The sequence below is a fragment of the Pongo pygmaeus genome, chromosome 21 (assembly GCF_028885625.2).
Source record: "Pongo pygmaeus isolate AG05252 chromosome 21, NHGRI_mPonPyg2-v2.0_pri, whole genome shotgun sequence".
NCBI classification, from domain to species: domain Eukaryota; kingdom Metazoa; phylum Chordata; class Mammalia; order Primates; family Hominidae; genus Pongo; species Pongo pygmaeus.
In genome coordinates, this window is record NC_072394.2 from 16,807,121 (window position 1) to 16,828,932 (window position 21,812).

The 21,812-nt window shown below is 41.4% G+C and overlaps 1 long non-coding RNA gene across 1 annotated transcript; it reads left to right on the top strand.

Moving 5' to 3' along the window:
* The first annotated feature begins 534 nt into the window (after positions 1–534).
* Positions 535–21,169, top strand: LOC129021976 (uncharacterized). Its single transcript, XR_008496183.1, has 4 exons — positions 535–729; positions 14,935–15,183; positions 19,872–19,950; positions 21,017–21,169. It is a non-coding gene; the product is annotated as an uncharacterized LOC129021976 (long non-coding RNA).
* The last annotated feature ends 643 nt before the right edge of the window (positions 21,170–21,812 follow it).

Sequence of the window (21,812 nt, forward strand, 5' to 3'; positions counted from 1 at the left end):
TTTATAAGTGAGAACATGTGGTAGTATATAAATAAACTCCATGGAATGCTACTCAGCCATAAAAAAAGAGCGAAATCATGTCTTTTGCAGCAACATGGGTGGAACTAGAGACCATTATCTTAAATCAAATAACTCAGACACAGAAAGCCAAATACTACCGCACGTTCTCACTTATAAGGAGAGTAGAGGAAGACAGATTACCCCAAGAATCTAGGATATGGGTGCAAAAGGAAGGATGGAATCTTCAACTCCAAAATGCAACCTCACCCTGTTTTATCTAAGTTATCTAGTTTACCAGCCTGGAGTTATTTGCAGTATGTGATACTATAGTATAGCATACATTTTCCCCCTTTCAGTATCTACATGATTTGTAATGATTTCCCCTCTTTCATTCTTGGAGTAATCTGTCTTCCTCTACTCTACTGACACACACTTTGGGCAGATCCCACCTCTAGGTGCAGAATGTGGATGCCAATTCCTGTGGGCCAGTCTGAGCATTGCTTTCACTTGGCTGTCCTGATTGCTTTGAATGGAGAGAGTAAGGCACATCAGGCAGACACAAAGAATTTTGCTGAGATTGCTGGTACTATATAAACCCTGCACTCCCAGGGAGCAGTAGAAATCTTGAGAACGGATCCTTTAGAGTGTAAGGCAGACGTGAAAGACGGAGAAACCAACTTTTAATGACAGCTTGGAGCATCTGGATCTAGTCCCAGACTTTTCAGTTATGTGAGTCAATACTGCCATTATTTTTTCTCTTTACTTTTTAATTAAATCAGTGAATTGGATTTTCAGTTAATAGCAACCACCAGTCTTAAATGATATGATAGCCTATGCTTTGCTAGGTTTTGTTGAATGTATAAGTCTCTCAGTGTTGGAATTAGAATCCATTATTTTCCACCTGTGGTGGTTAGATTGTACTAATGATGTGTATTCCATAGTCTTACTTCTGCAACTATTTTTATAGATAAAAGGCTTTAAACCTTTTAGAAGAGTAGTATCCGTTTTCCATTTTGTTTAAAAATGGAACAAAGACATAAAAACAGATAATGATATGAGTACTGCAGTTGAAATGCAATTAGGGATTCTTTAGCCTACTTGGTCTTTACACCTCTTCCCCTGTTCCCCATCCCTATGTGGCATCACAAGAAATCTTACAGCCTGAAAAATGTGGAACATAAAACACTGTTCTGTCATTTATCATACAAACAGGGTCACTTTCGAGAATAAAAGAAGACATTCTTAATAAATTTATTCTGGGAAAAAGGCTTAAATGGGTGATACCAGGAAAATTGGGACACATGGTCATCCTGGTTCTATACCACAAGAATTGAAATGAGAGGAAAGTATGGTTAAGTCAGAAGAAATGGATTCCAGCCCCATTTCTATCATCCACCAGCTGTGTATTCTTAAAAAGTTACTCAACCTCTCTGAGCTTCAGTTTTCTTCATTAGTGTGTCAGAGAGAATAGTAATTACTACCTCACTGGAGGTTGTTGTAGGGTCATAGCTATGAAAAATCATAGTTATGAAAGTGCTTTGTCAACCATAAGACACAATGTTACTAGTGGCTTTTATTGTATGAACTAACCGATCTAATTATGATGACTCTAAAAATGTGGTTGTACTTAACTTTACACAATAGATGAATTCTCAGAAAAAAAGTTGAGTATGAATGGTTTTGTAAATTGCCTCTTACTTAAAAAGCTCACATTAAACAAAATTGTCTCAGAAATTCTTCTATAAAGTTCAGAATTATTTTGTAGAATAAAAAGTTACCCCACACTTATATCTTTTATATCAGAATTTGCTTTTAAGCGAAACATATCCCTAATGTCTTCAAGGATTTGTCTCTCTAGCTAAATGTGGAGAATGAGGCATTTCATAAATGTTAGGTTACCTGGCCAGGATGCAAGCTGGGGCTAGGGTTGTAGCAGGAGGCCCTTTTCAGGGCCCAATATGGCCATGAAAAAAAAAGACAACATAAATTCTTGCAAAGCAGGACCCTGTCGGTTTAATTTATTTCACATTTGCCCTGGAAACACGAGGCTCCAGTAGGCTAATGAGTACGAGATGCTGTTACAGACGAGAGGCAACCTACGCATGCTGCTTGTGTGACTGGCACCCAAATAGGCTTGCTCGGTTGGTGCACTGTCAGGTTTCCAATTCTTTCGATGTGTCTGTAGCCTTGGTCTGGCCAGGCCTGCCTTGTCCTCCTGGATGGACATTTAGGAAATGCATCCTATCCCCATCAGCACAATCATGCACTGGTCTTCTTTTCTCATATGTGTGTGCTGCCATCTGGGACAACTTAGCCATTGTCTGTTAGGGCCTTTGATGCTTGATTATAGGGAAAGAGGAAAACATCGGCTACAATAGAGCAATCCGTTCTGTTTGGGACATCGGTACAATCTTTTTTTCCTCTTTTTCTTTTTTTCAATGCACATATTTTTGATCATCTTCACATAGGGATATATATTAGTAATGGAATATATTCTAGAATTCTTTCTCTTGAAAGGAATGAAGCTCTCCATTTACCCTGTGCTCATAAAATAGTTTTGCAAATATGATCTTGCTGATAAAACACTTATTCCAGTTCTCTTGTCCTCTTTTTGCTTACAGACTGCCAAAAGAATCTAAGATTTCAAAGCATAAATGCTGATAACATAGTTTTTTCATTGCTTTTGCTCTGTATTTCCGCAGAGTTTATTGTTTATTAGTTTCAGTGGTAAAACTCATCTTCAACAATAGTTAGATTAATTTAAAAACATCTTTACAATGGTATATTGTAATAGATATTAGCAAATTTCTTGCAGAAATGTTGTATTCAAATAGAACGAAATCTATACTGGACTGTTAAGTGTATGTGTTAAGTAGGGGGTGACTAAGTTCCAAGGTGATATATACTTTGTAATTTTATTTTGGTAGAAAAATAATAAATAAAATGATGTACACCAAATAATTACAAGTCATGGTCTCTGTGGGACAGAACCACATGATGTTTTTCTTTCTTTCCCTTCTTCTTTTTTTGCTCTCTTTCCTCTCCGTTTGCTTATTTGCATTTTTGAATTATTTTATAATAAAATTGCATGACATTTGTAATAAATCCCACTCTATAAAATAAGTTTAAAAACATAAAGGAAAGTTTGACAGTCTGTGAACTTAATCTCCACCCAGAAATGGAGTGCTGTGGTAAGGCCCAGTCAAGATAACAACAGCAGTGGGAAGCTAGAGTAACAGATGGCACACGATGGCAAATAGCCCGTACACGTTAGTGCTTTCTGTGGAAAATAATTTTGTATATATATAAATATCTTTTATAATTTAGGAATTTCCACATTATTAAATCAGGATAGCCAGTATAGCAGAGATACAGGTGTCCAATATCCCTTTCATCCTTCTTCCTTTAGTAATAGTTTATCTGAGTGTGTACTGAGTGTGGTCCTTTGTCCAAAGGAACCTTTAAAGTGGTGGTGGCCACATGCTAAACTTATAGTCAGAGGTATGTGAATGGTGATGATGGATATCACCTCTCAGTCATACTCATATCTTTCTTTCTGACCCTTGTGCTCTGCACATGGCAGTGGGTGCTGAAGCAGCCACATGAGACCAGGAGGTGCAATCTTATCATTAAGGACAGCAAAGCGAGAACTAAGGAAGTGAGTCCTTGATGCTGTTGAGCCACCACATCAGTTCAGAATTGCCTAAGCCTGTGTATTTAAGCAAGCAAGAAAGAAATCTTATCTTGTTTAAGTCACCATTGGTAGGGTTTTTTTTTTTTTGTTATAACCATTGACTCTACATCCTAATAATGGTATATTATATTACTATAATTTTACAATATATAATAATATAATTTTATAACATAATATGTAGATAGACATAGATAAATATATGGATGGATGGATCTATAGATTGATGAATGAAGGGAAATGTGGATGGATAGATGAATGAATGGATGAATGGGTAAGTGGATGGATGGGTAGATGGATGACAGATGAATGAATGGTGGATGAATGGATGGATGGATAGACGGATGGATGGATGGATAGATGAATGGATGATTAGATAGATGGATGAATGGACAGATGGATGGTGATATGGTTTGGCTGTGTCCCCACACAAATCTCACCTTGAATTGTTTCTCCCAGAATTCCCACATGTTGTGGGAGGGACCCAGGGGGAGGTAATTGAATCATGGGGCCAGTCTTTTCCTTGCTATTCTTGTGATAGTGAATACGTCTCACGAGATCTTATGGATTTATCAGGGGTTTCCGCTTTTGTTTCTTCCTCATTTTTCTCTTGCCGCTGTCACATAAGAAGTGCCTTTTGCCTCCTGCTATGATTCTGAGGCCTCCTCAGCCCTGTGGAACTGTAAGTTCAATTAAAGCTCTTTTTGTTCCCAGTTTCGGGTATGTCTTTATCAGCAGTGTGAAAATGAACTAATACAGATGGTTAGAAGGGTGGAGGGATAGATGGATAGAATGGGTGGACTCAATCTTGTTGCCCTTCCTTTTCTTCACCCCGTTTCTCTACCCTCTGCAGGAAGAGCCCACCTTACTTCTCAGTCTAAGAAAGCGGCAAGCACTGCTGGGCTCTTTCCACACCTGTAGTTCTTCAGTTTTCTGAAATATAGGTTGTGTGTTTCTAATCTGGCAAATACTTGAAAGAAAAAAAAATCCTTTTAAAAGTCATTGTAAACAGATATTACTTTTATTTCAGCAATTTGCCTTGGTAAAATTTGGGAATTGAAATATAAATAACTGGTTATGTACAAATTGACTGGTTTTGGGGCCAAACCTGTATATCTGGTAGCCTGCGCAGATTCCATGAGGGTTACTTCCTGTGCCAGTCCAAGTGCACAGCACAGGGCAGAGCATTATGAACACATAAAAACAAGGGAAAAGTCAGAGAGAGGGAAACTGAACAGTGAAGATGCAGAGGAGTAAGAGAGTCCTGGGAGCAAGTAACCAGAGAGGGAGTTGAGGCAGCATTTAGCCTAGAGGGCATGATAGGCCAAAGCATAGAGATAGGAAGTGTTGAACACTGGACGCTGTGACAGTGAGGGCAGCTGGCCTGGCTGAAGGAAGAGTTTATGTGGGAAGTGGAAGGAAAAGTCCCTAGAAGGCTGAAGGCAGGTATTGAGCCACCATGGATAGACAGAAGATGCCACCTGAATATTATGTCTTCTATATATCAGGACTGTAGCTCTGTTAAATAGATTCCAAAACTCTTGTTTTCATGCAGATATCTTTTTGGAGTTGTGATAGAACATAAGGCTATAAAATTCCAAGCACAGTGTTCTAAAATCCTCAAGACCATATACAGACTAAGCTTTGTGTATATGGTGTCAAAACAGGCAGGTCAAACCACTTTATTGCTTGCACAGCAGACCCAGCCAGGAAGCTTTCCAGCCAGGAAGCAAAAATCATAAGCTGTTTTTCTATTCCTTTTCTGCATAGCATGGTGGCTGGAGTTCTAGCTCTCATTTAAGTTCCTCCTACTTAAGTGGTGGAATCCAAGTAATTGATCCAGTATCTTCTATCACCACCCTTCTTGTCCTTGTGGTCTGCCAGGTTGCTGAGGGAGTGTCACATCATCCCAAAGACTGTGGTCCCAGACCTGCTGTGCAGAGGCTCCAAAACCATGCTCTAACTGGGCTTGCACCCATTTGCCAAATGGGTTTTCTCTCCCTCGCTGCAGAATGTGCTTTCTCTCCCTCGCTGCAGAATGTGCTTTCTCTCCCTCGCTGCAGAATGTGCTTTCTCTCCCTCGCTGCAGAATGTGCTTCCTTTTTCCTCCTTCCTTCTGACCGACAAAGGAAGCCCCTTTCTGATCATTAAATGGCTCTATTAAATTATACCCTTTAGGGCATTTTGGTTTTGCTGGGTGAGGGAGCAGGGGTAGTCTTTTTCTCTCTTTCCAAATAATGGCAAGGGCAGTTCCTCAATGTCCTGAAGCTTCTACTGACATTTGGACCCTAGGTCTCTTCTCTCTAGATTGAGCAACAAATGTGACCTATGTCTTGTAGGGTATCACCATGCAGATAATGTACTAACCTTACTTACACAAAACCACACTTTTATTTGTGTAATTTTTGATTGGTTGTCTCAGTAGGCATCAGATCACTTGTTGCGGGGTGTTGAGTGGGGGCTTGTTGATGCACAGATAGTGGGGTTCCATCGCCAGGGTTTCTGGTTCAGAAGGTCCGGGGTGGAGACTGAGAATTTGCATTTCTAATAAGTTCCTGGGTGAACTGCAGAATTACATTTTAAGAACAACTGTTCTGGAGCACCCTTGCCTTAATAATGCTGCAGAGACTTTCTGGGCCGGTCCCGGTGTCTTGTGGCCCCGCTTCTGCTGTGTCGATTTTTGAACAGCATGTGGAGGAAAGATGCCCTCTCCAGGGTGTGGTGAGGAGTGAGGACAATGTGGGCATGTCTGAGCTGTAGTGGGCATGGGTGATTCAGCAAGAACTGACTGGACAACAGTGTCCCTTCCTGAGAGCATCCCAGCAGGCTAGGCAGCAGAGCTATTAAATAAAAATCCGTAGGAAACATTGACATTGGATCCCTCCTTAATGTTTGTTCTACAAATGTGAAATGTTTGTCTCATCCAGAAACCTCAAAATTACTTTGCCATTAACACCTGTGTGAGTGGCAGGGCTTGCATCATTAAGATTGCCGGAGGAAAACGCTGCCTCGCCTTGGCCGAAGGAAGCATTAAAAATTAATGAGGTATCAGTACTCACAGTTTGATAAACTACAAAACACCTCCTTATGCCTCCACTTTTTCAGTTGCCTAAGCCTCTGATACATCTATATAAGACATTTTAGAAGACCAAATGTCAACTGTAGAGCTATGAATGTCAACAGAAAAATGAAAAAGAGAAAAAAAGTTTGCATTTCTTTTGCAGAGGATTGTAAAAATACTATGACATATTTTATATTTTTTTATTTGAAGGGTCATGTGGTTCAGACCACACATGGGTATTTGCACTTGCTGCTTGTACCAAGTGAATCAGATGGGATGGTAAGAGTAATTTCTTGGAATGTTTTAGCAACAGTGAGGTTTACAGGCAGATGACCTGGGAGCTAGTCTCCGCTGTTTACTCCTCTGGCTCTGAGATGCCTTCAGGAAAGTTCTGTGTTGTGACATTCTAGAGACAGCTTGCCTCTAGAATACTGTGACATGCCACCTGGAAGTTTTGTAGGTCTGGACATATTCACAACGTGTGCACATTCAGCATTAGACTGTATGTGGCCGTTCTCTCTGTCATAAGGGAGTATATGCAAAAAACTCTCAGATGTCTTTGTTCTGCTCTGTGGTCTGGGCTGGGACAATTTTGATGAGCTGGCAGCCTAATGTTTTCTTGATTCTTATTTATAGCTGAAATCTCTTTATGGGTGCTCTTCAGGGGTATCTTTTCAGTGTTCTTGGTCAGTTGGTAAGTGTTACAATAATATCTCTTTTGAATATGTAACTATTATGCATTATATGTGGCTGCTATGAAGATGGATACTAATTATTGTTCTCAGATCTTTTCAAATATGAGCTCATTTACTCCTCAAGGCAATCCAATGAAGTCAGTGCCATTTTTATCACCATTTTACAGGTGAGGAAACTGAGGCGCTATCTGTAATTTGCCCAAGGTCACACAGCTGGTATGTGGGGTACCCAAGGCTAGAACCCATGCTCTTAACTACTACATGAAACTACTGATTGCTTTTCTGATGAGCTTCAACTGGTAGAAGCCACTTGCATCTACTCACAAGCTTGTTACTGAACCCACTGGGGTCAAAAGCACATGTGTGTTTCTGAACAGAGAGGTGAAGTGAGTGGGCTCATCTTAAAAGCTTGTTTTCATTGCTTTAGAATCAAGTACAAATGCTTTAGTAAAGCCTTCTAGGACTTTTCTCAACGTTTCTGAGGTTCTCTCCCAAGACTCCCTCCCTAACCACATAAGCCTGCCCAAAGCATGCTAGGGGCATGATGCTCTACACCATTGCTCATAGGTCTCTTCATCTAGAGCTGGCTCCTGTCTCACACTCTATTTGCACACCTTTGCTGGGGTGAATTATGTTCTAGAGTGTCCCAATTTGAATGTCAGATTTGGTTACAGATACATTGAGATAATGGTCCCCGAACCCTGGGCAACTGGGCATGTTCTGGGGTTGCTGGAGCCCTTGTTCTGGTCACTTCCAGCCATGTAAACATACTTTTTTCTTTGCTGAGGAACTGATCTACTTGAATGCCACATCTGGGCTCTGTTGAAGAAGGTCGGCAAACAGAAGAGAGAGATGGGGCATTTCTTCCTCCACTCCCTCCCTGCCTTGGGGTCACAATTCCAGCAGCAGTTGTACCCTTCCCTTCTGGTGGGCACTTCCCCTGCAGCCCTCTTCCTTAGCTCCTAGTGTCTCCTAGGGCAGTAATAGCTCCAAACTGCTCCAAACTGCTCCAAACTGCTGTTAGTCTTTGGGGGCCTCCCAACCCTTGTTGGTTTACTCCGCCTACATTCTGTCTGCCACCCCTTGGACAGTGTTTCTACATTTGAACCACATGGGTGAATTCCATATCCTTTTGGGACCCTGACCCATGAAACTCCTTCCTCCCAAACTATGTCTGAGCTTTGTCCTCCAACTCACAAATGGCCACTAGCAGATTTTCCTACTTAGCTCACACAGCCCAGGTCCCCACTTATTGGATGGAACACAAGATACCCTTTACATCATTTGAATCACAATGCAGACTTAAGAGCCCATCAAATTCTTGGGAAGGGGCAATGTTGGATTCTTTCTCCTCCACTTTCCCACCATACTCCCTTTGTGGCAGATCACAGGCATGTGCACAGTACAGTGCAGATTCTCCCTTTATCCAGAACACAACCCAGGGGCCTGGGTCTTGTTTTACTTCCCTTAATGTCCATGTGGTTATTGATGCCATTGTCTTCCCTGGTAATCTATCAGCTACACTAGAGGAGAATGGGTATCTCTAGGACTAGTTCAAAATAAGTACTTCTTAAGTGAATGAAGGAAGGAAGGAAGTAAGGTAGGTAGGAAGGAAGGAACAAATGAATGAAATGCAGCTGGCGCAAGTTGGGTGTCCATCGTTTAGTCACAGAACAAACAAGCATAAGTGGTTCCCACCCTGATCCTCAAAAACTTTAAAATGGAGCAGTCCTCCTTTTATAGGCCCTGAAGCAATTCAGAGGCCTCGTTCTCTCTTTGATATACTTCCCTCATTGCCAGGTGACAGTCCGGAGGACAACGAGGCATTGAGTGCCTTGCCCCAGCTGGGCAAGCTGCTGAGCAGAGAAGTCAGCATTCCCGACATCCCGCCCGGCTCTCTCTTGACTAAACCGCATGGGCTGTTTTTCTTTGCTCTTGCTTGGACCACTGGGCTCTTCTTGACTCAGACACCACTGATCCCTTTCCCGGGATACACACCCACCTGCTCCCTGGAGCCAAGTTTTGTGAGGCGTGTGGCTTTTTTTTGGAATGCTCAGTCACCTTGGAGCTCCTGCCTCATCCCAGGATGGGAGGATTTGTGTAGATAAATTATCACCATAGGAGACCAGTGTGTGTCCCCAAGCCTTCAGTGCAGTTCAGACACAATGGATTTTCTGCAACTCACTTTTGTTATGGCAACTTTTGTTACGCACAGTGAACAGGAAGTAGAAATTTGCAGAATATAAGCCTTCTTCACAGGAAACGTATTTTGGAGCTCACCACACCATACAGGCTGCTGATTTAATACAACCAGGAAATGTGCAAATCTCCAAGGAATGGCAAATGCCATCCACCTTCACTTTTTTCACCTTCCTTCTCCTCCTCCTCCTCACCTTCATTTTTCAATAACCCAGTTATTTGCTGGTGCATATAAAAGTAAACAGAAAATGAATAAGCTGTGGACTTTGAAGGATAGTTTTTGAGTTAGAAATCTGAAGGGGGAGAAAAGGCCACAGAAACAGGGTAAACAGTTAAGGCAAACATTTTAGACCAAAATAGCCAGTAGACAGCAGCTGAGAATGGACCTCACTGCTGGTAAAGAGGCCCAAGTGGATTAAATTGATCAAAACAGTGCTTGGGAGATAGCAAGGAATTTTATTTTTCATTATTTCTCTTCAAAAAGGCATGATGGAAGATTAGACTTCTGTAAGAACAAACGTTTGAAACTTTTCTATCTATTGCTACTGTTTCTGTGCTTTGCATTTGATGTTGGTTATGAAACGTGTTTTTCTCAGTATAGATATATATGTATATTTTTATACATATATGTGTATATTTTTATACATATATATATATATTTTCCTTTTCTTGTTGAACCATGATATTAAAAATGATTAGTGGAGTTGAAATCTGCAGCAATGCACAGAACGCTTTTTCCAGTGTTTAGGATAGCTGAAATATGCAATAATTGATTTTAACATGTGCTGTAATTGGTTCCATATGCATTGCTGTCAACTATGATACATCATAATTAAACTGACATGTTCAAAACCTGGCCACTGAAATGAGCACTCCCTGAATTTTCCAACTGTGCACAGCTTGCTGCTTCTCCACTCCCTAGCTTCTCAATCAGGAACCGCATTGCCGGGTTTTATTTTGCTGCTGGTCTCCTCTATGTTTTATCTATTTTTCCCCCTCAGATTTTAAATGACCTCCTGGAGTGGATTCAGGGTCTTTCCCCACCTTCATTTTCAGATGGTCACATTATTTCAGCAGTGATGGATCTTTATGCAATTTCCTAAGTCATCATAAATCAGATCTAAACTCATGAGAATGGTCAAGAATTTGATATAAAATAAGACACAGGAGCAGATCCATAAAAGTTCCATATTTTAGTCCCACCACCCCCAATTGAACCACGCTTGAACTCTAATTAGAAAATTCACTTGGAGGAAGAAAGCATAGTATATGACACATGTTCACCTCTGGTTCCCTCTCATATAAATGACAGTATTCATATATTTGACCACCTTTCTGCTTATTTCTGTCGTCATCAGAATGTTTATGAGTGTCCAGGATGGTCTTACCTTGATAGCCTGATTATCTTTCTCTTTTCTTTTGTAAAAGCCATCTGATATCATTGTAAGGGCATTGAATTAGGATCTGGGGCAGCTCTGTTACTATTAATAGTGTTAATAAAGTTCTCTGGGTGTTAGCTTTCTCCTTGGTAAGATGAAAGGGATAATACTCTTTCTACTGTCATCTCAAGGTTTAGCCCGATAGAATGAGATACAAGCAAGACTGGATAATGCTGCCTTTGGTTCCTGAATCTCTGTTCTGAATTAGCATGAGTCATATCTGTGTTTGGACTTTGAGTTACCATAATCTGCTGTTTTAATTTCACCAAGAACTGCATCCCCCTCAAATCCCACAGTATTACACCTTCTCTAATCTGTTAACCACATAAATGGGTCCTGTGATGGCAAAATATTTAATAACAAAAGCTAGTTTATCATCATCTATAGTTGATCAGATGAATCATTACTGTGAGGCTCCATAAAGCCAATGCTGGGAGAAGGGACACAGCAGCCATCTCTCCACTATTTCCACTGGGAACACCAATCTTCCACTCATTTTTGTCATGGGTCACTGGTGGGGATCCCTAATTTCAGTGACCTTTTCCTTGCTTAGAGCATAGCCCTGTGACACAGACCTGGTTAATCATGGTGTCTCTTCTGTCTGTCCGTGGAACATAGTCCACACTGTAGCAGAATGACCACGCTGGACCCGTAAGGGTTTTCTCATGCACTTTGAAAGCCAAAAGCTATGAGGCAAGATTCCCCCATCTCCTCGGAAATGAGCTATGAAGACATAAGCCTGGCGACACTGGACCGCAGGAAGAAAGCCATGCTCTCCACTGTGTAAAGGAAGGAGAGATTGAGCCCCACACTTGGGAGGAGTGGAATTGAAAATGCTGATTAATGACTTTGGAAACTGTCAGGTGATTTGTAGAAGAAAGAACTTACTCCACTTCCTACTGGGATCTTATTTCCTGATTAAATTCCTTAAGAAGCAAACTTTCTGGAGCTAAGAAAGTGATTGGGAAGGGAAAGTGGTTCTTTATCTTCCTCCTTCCTCTCATGTTTTATTTTCTGAAAGGGAAGAGTCACTATTTCATAGCCAAGGATAAGCAGGGATCTTGCTGCTACTTTAATAGGCATTCCAACTGGAGTCCTGAGCCTATTTTTCCTTCTTATTTTGCATCTTTATTCTTATTGGATCACCTCTCCTTTGGCTATCAGAATATTTCTCTCCACCCCACTCCCTGGTCAACATGATCTTCAAGTCAGAAGACTTGCCCATTACTTTTGAGCAACCTTTGGATGGTACGTAGTGCATCTGCAGTGGTTCTCAAACCGAGGATGCATCTGAACCCCCTAGAGAGCCAGTGAAAACACAGATTGCTGGGCCTGACCACCAGAGGCCCTGATCCAATAGGTCTGGATGGGATGGAAAGTCTGCATTTCTAAGTCCTGAGGTTATACTGAGGCTACTGGTATGTGGAGCGCACTTTGAGAACTGCTGCTGAGATGAATGCCGGATTAGATTAAATGTTGTGAGACTCAAGTCTTGGCCTTTGGACAATCCCCAAAGCCTCTGTGGGCTTCACTTTACCTATTTATAAAATGGATGATTTGATCTAGGTGATCTTAAAATTTTCTTTAAAATGCCTCCAAGTCAATGAACTGATCCTGAAGTTCTATTTGGAAGGACTGCACTGTCATGACAGCTTTTCTTTTTCCCTTTGAGACAATTATAGCTTAAAAAGACAATATCTAATTTCTGCAGAAATTGTGGAAGTGGTCAGAGATCAGCAATAGAATAGTGTAAATATTATATGCTATTAATACTAAGGTCCTGACGTAATATTCTGCAATTAGCTTTTCATCTGGAGGTTGTATATTGTTTTGTAATTATTTGCTAATTAATCAGGCACTAGTTCTAGAATTTAGGAAACATCAGCTCAGTAGCTTCTCAACCATGATGAAAAGTAGACAGTATTAGAAAAACACAGTAGTGGGAGAGTAGAAGTTTGGGGGAAGGAAAAGAGACTCTGTAAGCACAAAGTGTGCTTCTCCACCCCTCCTCCTGCTCCATTCTGTGCTTCCCTGGCAGATCTTCTGGGTGAGGAGCCAAGAGAAGGTTTGAAAGTTTGTCTGCAGCTAGATAAACATCGCTAGTGGAGAGATGGATTTTGGTGACACCTAGGAGGTCCCACCTAATTTTGAAAAGAGAGGGAGAAAAAGGAATATCTGAAGACATCTTCTGGAGTGGAAAGGACCAAAAAATCATTGAGTCTGGCTTTCCTCTATCACCCCAAGTTCCTGCACAAACCACCTACATCCCAACAGCAACATAAAATGACCATTTTATGAGTGAGAACAGGAAACTGTGGCTATAACAAGGCTTCTTTCCCCTTTTCTTTTGAGGAGGAATAAGTGATGGATGTAAAGACAAATATGAAACAGTAATTTAGAAAATAATTTCTTTTCATGTAAGAGCCACTTTTTGACAACCTGGTGGTACTTAAGAATACTGATCAATGAGTATCATAGAGTACTGATGAGTTGATTAGATACATAAGTATTGGGTATCTAACATATCCTAGCAGTATGTGAGGCACAAATTAACCAAACAAAATTATTTATATGTTTTAGGAGATAACAGTTGAGATAGGAAGAGGACAAGTAAAGAGATAATTTTATCAGTTCCAACAGGAGTGGACACAGGCTACCACAAGAGAGCCTTGCAGGTGTGAATATCAGCAAAATCTCCCTGTGGAAAGTAGTGGCCTTGAGCATGAGTGGAGGTTGGGTCAGATAGGAAAAAGGTGCTCTTTTCAGACTTAGCATCAGACACAAAGGCTCAAAGAGGTGAGTTCATGAAACTGTGATTGTTGAGTATGACTGGTGGCTAGAATTGAAGGTGCAAGGGAAAGCATGGGTACCTACTGACTTTATTTTGATCCACTAGTTCAGTACTAGTCCCAGTTCCCAAAGAGTTTGGTTTTTATTGGTGAGATGGGGGTGGTTGATCATGGAATTAACTGCTGTCTATCTGTAGCTAAGTAACTGGGTGGGTTCAGAGCCCTTCCTCTCATGGACTGCTTAACTTCTCTCCTCTACACTGTTGCTGTCCTTTTATGATGCTTTTCCTCGCTTCCTAGGCATGGTTTCTCCATTACATCCATCCTCAACCCCTTCTCTTCCTGGCTTTACTTTGAAGCTTGCTCTAGGTATAAATTCATTTTCCAAATAGATGCATTACATATGACTAATGTCTATAGGGAAATATGACATTTTAAAGGAGAAGGAGAGAGCAGGATTTGCTGCAGTTTGGAGAACTGTTTTTCCAAGTGTCTGCATTTCTAATGTGCTCCCAGGTGGTGCTGATGCTGCTGATGCCTGGCTACATTTTGGAGAAGCTAGAGCTTTCTTTCAAATGATGGTTGATGAAATTATATTAAACCCAAAATTTAGGTTCTCCAATGCTCTCCTTTCTTTTCCTTTTTTTGAGACAGAGTCTTGCTCTGTCACCCAGGCTGGAGTGCAGAGGCATGATCTCAGCTCACTGCAACCTCTGCCTCCCAGGTTCAAGTGATTCCCCTGGCTCAGCCTCCCAAGTAGCAGGGATTACAGGTGCACATCAACATGCCCGGCTAATTTTTGTATTTTTAGTGGAGACAGGGTTTCACCATGTTGGCCAGGCTTGTCTCAAACTCCCAACCTCAAGTGATCCTCTCGCCTCAGCCTCCCAAAGTGCTGGGATTACAGATGTGAGCCACTGCGCCTGGCCCCATGCTCTCCTTTCTAAAGGGGAAGAGCCTTTTTGTAGCAGAGGAATCATTCTTGAAGGACCCAAGAGCCTTTCAGCTAGACTTCCTATTCTTATAGTTGTTTATAAACTTAATTCTTTCTGGAAAACAGAATAACTGCAAGAAAAAATCTACATCCTGAAAGGGTTGAACCCATCTTGAAAATGGCAAAATCTCCATCCTGGTGATCACTGGCACCATCACTCCCAGTATAGCCTCACTCTGTGGGATCCTGGGCACTGCTTGGCACTAGGAAGGTGAATGGCTTTAAATTATGATTCCTGTCCTCAAGAGACAAGTCACATTGTTGAAAACCTGACATCAGTGTACAAAGATTCATAATCATAAAAGGTAACTCTTGGTAAGTCATTATAATCTTATTAATTGCTTCTAATGGTAAGTCACATCAATGCTGTATTTTTTCGGGTTTCAGAATTTAGCAGGCAATTGAATATGTCACTGTTTGGGTATTACTAATGGGAGAAGTGAAGTTTCCTTTTTAACTGTGTTTAGTATTTTGCTTTTGGCTCCAGAAATGTCATAGAAACAACCTGACTTGGGCATATTTCTAGAGACTATCAAGTTACATATAAAGTTTAGTATGTTATTTAGACTAATATTTTATAAATCATGTTCTGGAATTAAGCTGAGTAAGGCCAGGAAGAAAGAGGGTTGAGGATGGATGTAATGCAGGAACCATGCCTAGGAAGGGAGGAAAAGCATCATAAAAGGACAGCAACAATGTAGACAAGAGAAGTTAAGCAGTCAGTGAGAGGAAGGCCTCTGAACCCACCCAGTTACTTAGCTGCAGATGGACATCAGTTAATTCGATGATGCACCACCACATCTCACCAATAAAAACCAAACTCTTTGGGAACTGGGACCAGTACTGAACTAGTGGGTCAAAATAAAGTCAAAAGGAAGCCCACTTCAAGAAATACTCCTCTAAATAACTTCAGAGAAAAGGAAATTTTGAGAAACAAGCAATCACACAGACACACCATGTGCTGTTATCTTTTCAGCACCAGCTGTGTGTTATGGTACAGTTAGGGAGAGGATGAGGAGGGCTCTTCTCCGAGCACATTTCCAACAGTCTTTTCATGGTATGCAGCAGTTGTTTACAACAATGTTTCTCACTTTAATGTGCACACAAATCATGCAGGATCTTTTGAAATTCACATTCAGACTCAGTGGGACCAGGTGGGGCATGAGCCTTGCAGAGGTGATGGGCTCCCAGGCATGCCAATGGCCTGTGGTCCTTGGATTGCACTCTTAAGTAGCAATGGTTTAGAATATGGTGAAAATATGTTAGAAGGGGCATTGTGAAAGCATGGGGGTTCATCTGTTCAAGAAACAACAACGACAAAAAAATGGTGATTAAATGCAACCACACCTAAATAAGGTAGCCAGGATGTAGAACCAGCTTCTCCATGAACAGGCCACATACCATCTCCCAGGGCTGCCTGCAGTGTCCAGCCTGGCTGTGCTTAGACCCTCAGGGCTTGCTGGACTCTCCTGGCAGTGTGGGGTCAGGACTCGAGTATGTTGGATGCTGATAGCAGAGAGTGTGATTCTCCCGCCTGATGACCCAGAATCACTCCCAGGAGTGGAATCCCAGCTCTCCCAGGAGGAAGGAGTCATCCCTGGTCTTCGCATCCCCCAAATGCTGATTCTGTGTCTGCATGTGGATGGGTAACAAACAAACAACAAAGGACCATCTCAATTAACCTGCCACACAGAGCAGAATCCCATAAAAAGTTCCAACTCTCTTTTTGGATGAAGCTTCTTTTTTTTTTTTTGAGACGGAGTCTTGCCCTGTCGCCCAGGCTGGAGTGCAGTGGCGAGATCTTGGCTCACTGCAACCTCTGCCTTCTGGGTTCAAGCGATTCTCTTGCCGCAGCCTCCCAAGTAGCTGGGACTACAGGCGCATGCCACCACACCTGGCTAATTTTTGTATTTTTAGTAGAGACGGGGTTTCATCATGTTGGCTAGGCTGAACTGCGGACCTCAGGTGATCTGCCTGTCTTGGCCTCCCAAAGCGCTGGGATTACAGGTGTGAGCCACCATGTCCAGCCTGGATGCCACTCCTTATGATGCTTAGAATCTGGTCCCCTTTCAGAAAACTGAAGCCTTGAAGTACCTAAAGTTGCTACATTGTTCTCTCTCCCAAAGAGGAAAGCAAAGGGAAGGTCTAGGCCAGCACTTTCCAAAATTCAATGTGCATAGGAACCACCTGCGGAGTTGTTAATACGCAGATTGAGATTTGGTAGTTCTGGGTGGGGTGCGGCCCAAGAGTCTGCTAGGTGCTCCTAGCTGGTGCTGATGCTGCTGGTGCCTGGCTGCATTGTGAGTAGCAAGGGCAAGCAAACTAAGTGACACTCTTTGGTGATCTGCAGAGTCAAGGATGAGGCATCTTTCAGGCCTGAGTCAGACTCTCCGAGCTGTAGGCGCTCAGGAGCTGCACAGCTGTGTAAGATTAGAAATCTCAGCGTTGAGCAGGATGGGGCCGGGGCCAGTTAATGGCATCATTTCATTGTAGTAACTACAGCAGGCCAGAGTCAATTGCTGTTTAGTCAGCTTTCCCGTGTTTGTTGATTTTGGTATTACTGATTTATTAAAGGAAGAGGAACTGTGTTGGATATCAGAAAAGTGTTAGAAAGAGGGAAGTAGAGTAAATCCAAACCTCTCTCTACACTCTCCAAACCCGTCCCCCACGCCCACCCCACCCCCTTGTTGCCAAGTTATGAGATCTTGGGCTGACTTCCAAGTTCCCAAAGTTCAAGTGTGGAAAAAGCCAACTAATCTCCTGGAAAATCTCCTGATGTGTATTTTTCTTTAACAATCTGGGCTGATTTTAAACTTAGCCCACAGTAAACTGTGCTCAACAGGCATTATCATTATGGACACTTGCTGCTGTATTTTCCAAGGATCTCCCCTCCCCCGCTGGTATTGCTACCAGATACAGAATGGAATTTGTCAGGACAAGCCATGTATTACTACTAAACCATTAATTCAGTTAGTGCATTAGGAGTAGGAAGACTGATTCTTTGCATTATATTTTGGCTGTCAGGCCTGATTTGAGCTTATTTCTCATTGAGTATTCCATATCAAAGGCTGGGATAATAGAATTACAGGACATTAGGACTTTCAGTCTGGAAGAGACCCTGGAGATCATTTAGTGCTGCCTGCTCGCTTTACAGATGAGGAAACTATATTTTTCAGTCTTAAGAGCTTGAGCAAGTACTCGGCTTTTGATATGCGCATGTAGTTGCCATTCCCATGTATGGGAGTTATGTGTGTGCTTGAAGGGAGTCAATAATGGATCTTTCCTATTTAGTTTTCCTTGATTTTGGCCTTAGCTTCATCAAAGTCTGTCATACACACCCTCTGGACAGCATACATTTTGCAATAATATGCAAATGTCATGGTTCCTGATAATAGTGGAAAAGAAATGTGATGTTTTTACTTAAAAGATACTTTATACAATTTAATAGCAGCTGCATCTCTGGCATCTATAACAGATGTTATCCAGTGCAGGCAACTTTTTCTAAGTAATCTAGCTGAATTTTAGCTGCTGAAATTTTCTGTATCATTTGGTGATCATATTTCATTTCAGACTTTTGAACACGACAGATTGTCCACCTGGATCTCATTTTGCCACATTTTATTGATGGCCTGACTCAGATCTTTCAAGTTCTCACTAACCGACCTTGAAGGAGTAGCTTGTTGTTTAAATTTTATGACACAGAGATGTAAACCGCCTGCAAATTATGCAACTCAGTGGTGATGAACAAAGAGAACTTTTTATTACTATTTATTACCTACAGTTAAGGAATTAGCAAGAGCTGTTACTTTGCACCCATTCCTGGGACAAAGTCCCGAATTAACTTTATATCAAGCACATGTGTAACAAGTGAGAACTACATTTTTTGTTTGCAAATCTAAGCTCAATGTAGTGCTATTGCACTTGTGCCTTCCTGTGGCTGCCCTGATTCCATAAATAATGACAGGTTTCTCCCTCCTGGCCTTGTTGTTCTGAGTCGGATGGCCCATCACCTGAGGATCTGAATGACATTGGATGGAAACTACAGAGAGAAGACAAATAAAAAATACTACCCATCACCCTAGTCTGGCCATGAGAAAAACATCTAACAAATTCAAACTGAAGGACATTTATTCTACGAAATTCCTGGCCAGTGCTCCTCAAGGCTGTCCAGATTATGAAAAACAAGAGTGTCAAATGGCCAGGGTCTCCCAGAGACTCAGGATATAAGATGACTAAATGTGATGGGGGACCCTGCATGGGATCCTAGGACAGAGCGAAGACACTTGAGGCAGTCTTAATGAAGTGTGGACTTTAGTTAATAATGGTGTGTCCATATTAGTTCATTGACTGAGTCACTTGTGCCACACTAACATAAGCTGTGAACAATAGACGAAACTGGGTGCAGGGTATAGGTGAATTCTGTGCTATCTTTGCAACTTTTCTATAAATCTAAAATTATTCTAAATTCAAACGTTTACTAAAAATAATGCTTATGCCCACTCAGCCTCTGCTGACACCAAGCAAGCGTCTGTGATAGGTCAAGTTCCAGCTCCATTATTTCATTAAATCTTCAGAAAAACTTTATGAGGTATTTATTGTTATTCCCATTTTATCACTTTGAAAACAGAGAAACTGAAGTTCAGGGAGAATAATCTTTTCTACGTTGATTGAGTTCCCTTGGCTTAAAAATGGCAGAGTTGTGATTTTAACCCTCATTTATCTGACTCTAAAGCACACACTTATTTCGGTTCCCCATTTGGTTCTCAGAATCCTGTTCTCAAGAGATGGGGCAGAGGATGGGGAAATGGGATGGGAATGGTGGGAACGGCCTGTGTGTAGCTCAGCAGGACTGTGTCTGGTTTCCTGAGCCATTGAAGTTTCCCAAGGAGGATCACGCAGCCTCTATTTTCCCTAAAGGCTAAAGTCCAGGCCAGCTTTAGGTGAGTTTTCCCATTTCCTTGGATTTCATCGAACAAATATTAAAAAAGAAATTCCCCCTACAGTGGCCATGGGTGCAGTGTCTGCCATGCATAGGAGAAGCCGCTGGTTGTAGCAGCAACGCTCCAGCTTACCTGGAGCAAAGTGTAAGTATGGTCATGCTGCATCCTTTTCCAGAATCCCTACCACTGTCTGTGCATCTGGGTCATTGGTGAGCCTAAGGACGTCCAGAGTCCTGGTTTCTTAAGATTCTGAATCAGTAGATGAGAGGAGAGCCCAGAAATCTGCATTCAAAATTATTTATTGATGATTTGGCCATGAATCTGTGTTCTAATTCTGAATCTCAGAGAATCAACACTTGTTCTCATCTGAAGAAAATGTAAAACCACCCTCAACATGGTTGTCTCTTGAGTAGGTAGCATTAATAGACTGTCTAGGCCAAGAGTCCACAAACTATACCTCTGGTTAAATGGCCCACAGCCCCACCTGCCTGTTTTGTAAATAAAATTTGATTGAACAGAGACCTGCTCTTTGTTTATTTGTTGTCTATGGTTGCTTTTTGCTACTATGACACAGTTGAGACTGTATGGCCCTGAAACTCTAAAACAATAATCTGACCCTTTACAGAAAAAAGTTTTCCAACCCATGGTGTAAAAGACAGAAAGGATCTGGAATAACAATTTGTCACAGTTAAAGGGAAAGGGAGTCTAGTTGCTCTCAAGCTTCACTGTACCCAAGAATCTCCTGTGAAACTTATTTAAAAATGCCACCCCTTGAGATTCTGATTTAGTAGCCTGGGCTGAGGCTAAGAAATATGCATTTTTAGCAAGGTTTTGAGACACATGGTCCTAGTCACCAAGAATACGGACCCTGACAATAGCTTGACCTGGATCCATAATCCTCTCTAGAGGATTATGTATGTTTAGTTATTACTGCGTCTGTGTATGTTTAGTTATTACTGCGTATTATATTTGGACAAAGATTTAAAAAATAAAACTAAATATCACTTTTATGAACAAAATCATGCCCCCCCCCCCCACAAATTCATATATTGGAGCACTAACCCCCATATGACTGCATTCACAGAGAGAGTCTTTAAAGAGGTAATTAAAGTTAAATGAAGTCATAAGTGTAGGTCCCTAATCTGATTGGACTGGTGTTCTTGTAAATAGAGAAAGAGGCACTAGAGATCTCTCTTTCTTCTCTGCAGGTGCACAAAGGAAAGGCCATGTGAGGACACAGCAAGAAAGTGGCCATCTGCAACCTGACCAGCAAGATCTCACCAGAAACCACCCCTGCTTGCACCGTGATCTTGGACTTCTAGCCTCTAGAACTGTGAAACAATAAACTGTTGTTTAAGCCACTTGGCCTGTGGTATTTTGTTACAGCAGCCTGAACTGACTAATACAACCACTAAATTATCAAAAGGTGGAATTAAGAGTGTTATATCTGTTTCACTGAAGATATGAGTAGGAAACAGAGAAGAGCTGGACAAAAAAAAAAAAAACAACCAGATAAACAGAAATTTAGTAAATGTTTGCTGAGTAATGAATTTAGACATTTTGCTTTTTGATATGCTTTGAAGAACTTCAATGAGGTATAATTGACATTCAATAAACCACAATTATTAAAATGTACAGTTTGAAGTGCTTTGCCCTATGAAACCATCATCAAAAATCAAGATCATAAACACAACTATCACCTTCCGAATCTCCTTGGATACCTATAATCCCTCCATCTGCCCCTTCCTAATCTGCCCCCTGCCATCCTACAAGAGGAAACCTCTGATCTGTTTTCTGGCACTATAGATCTGTAGGTTAATTACAATTTTCTAGAATTTTATATAAATAGAATCATATGGGATGTAATCTTTTTTTGATTTTTTTCCACTCACCATCATTATTCTGAGATTCATCCATGTTGTTGCTTATATCAGTGTTTCATTCCTTTTGATTACTGAGTGATATTCTGTTGTGTATACTGTCGTTTGTTTATTCATTTATATG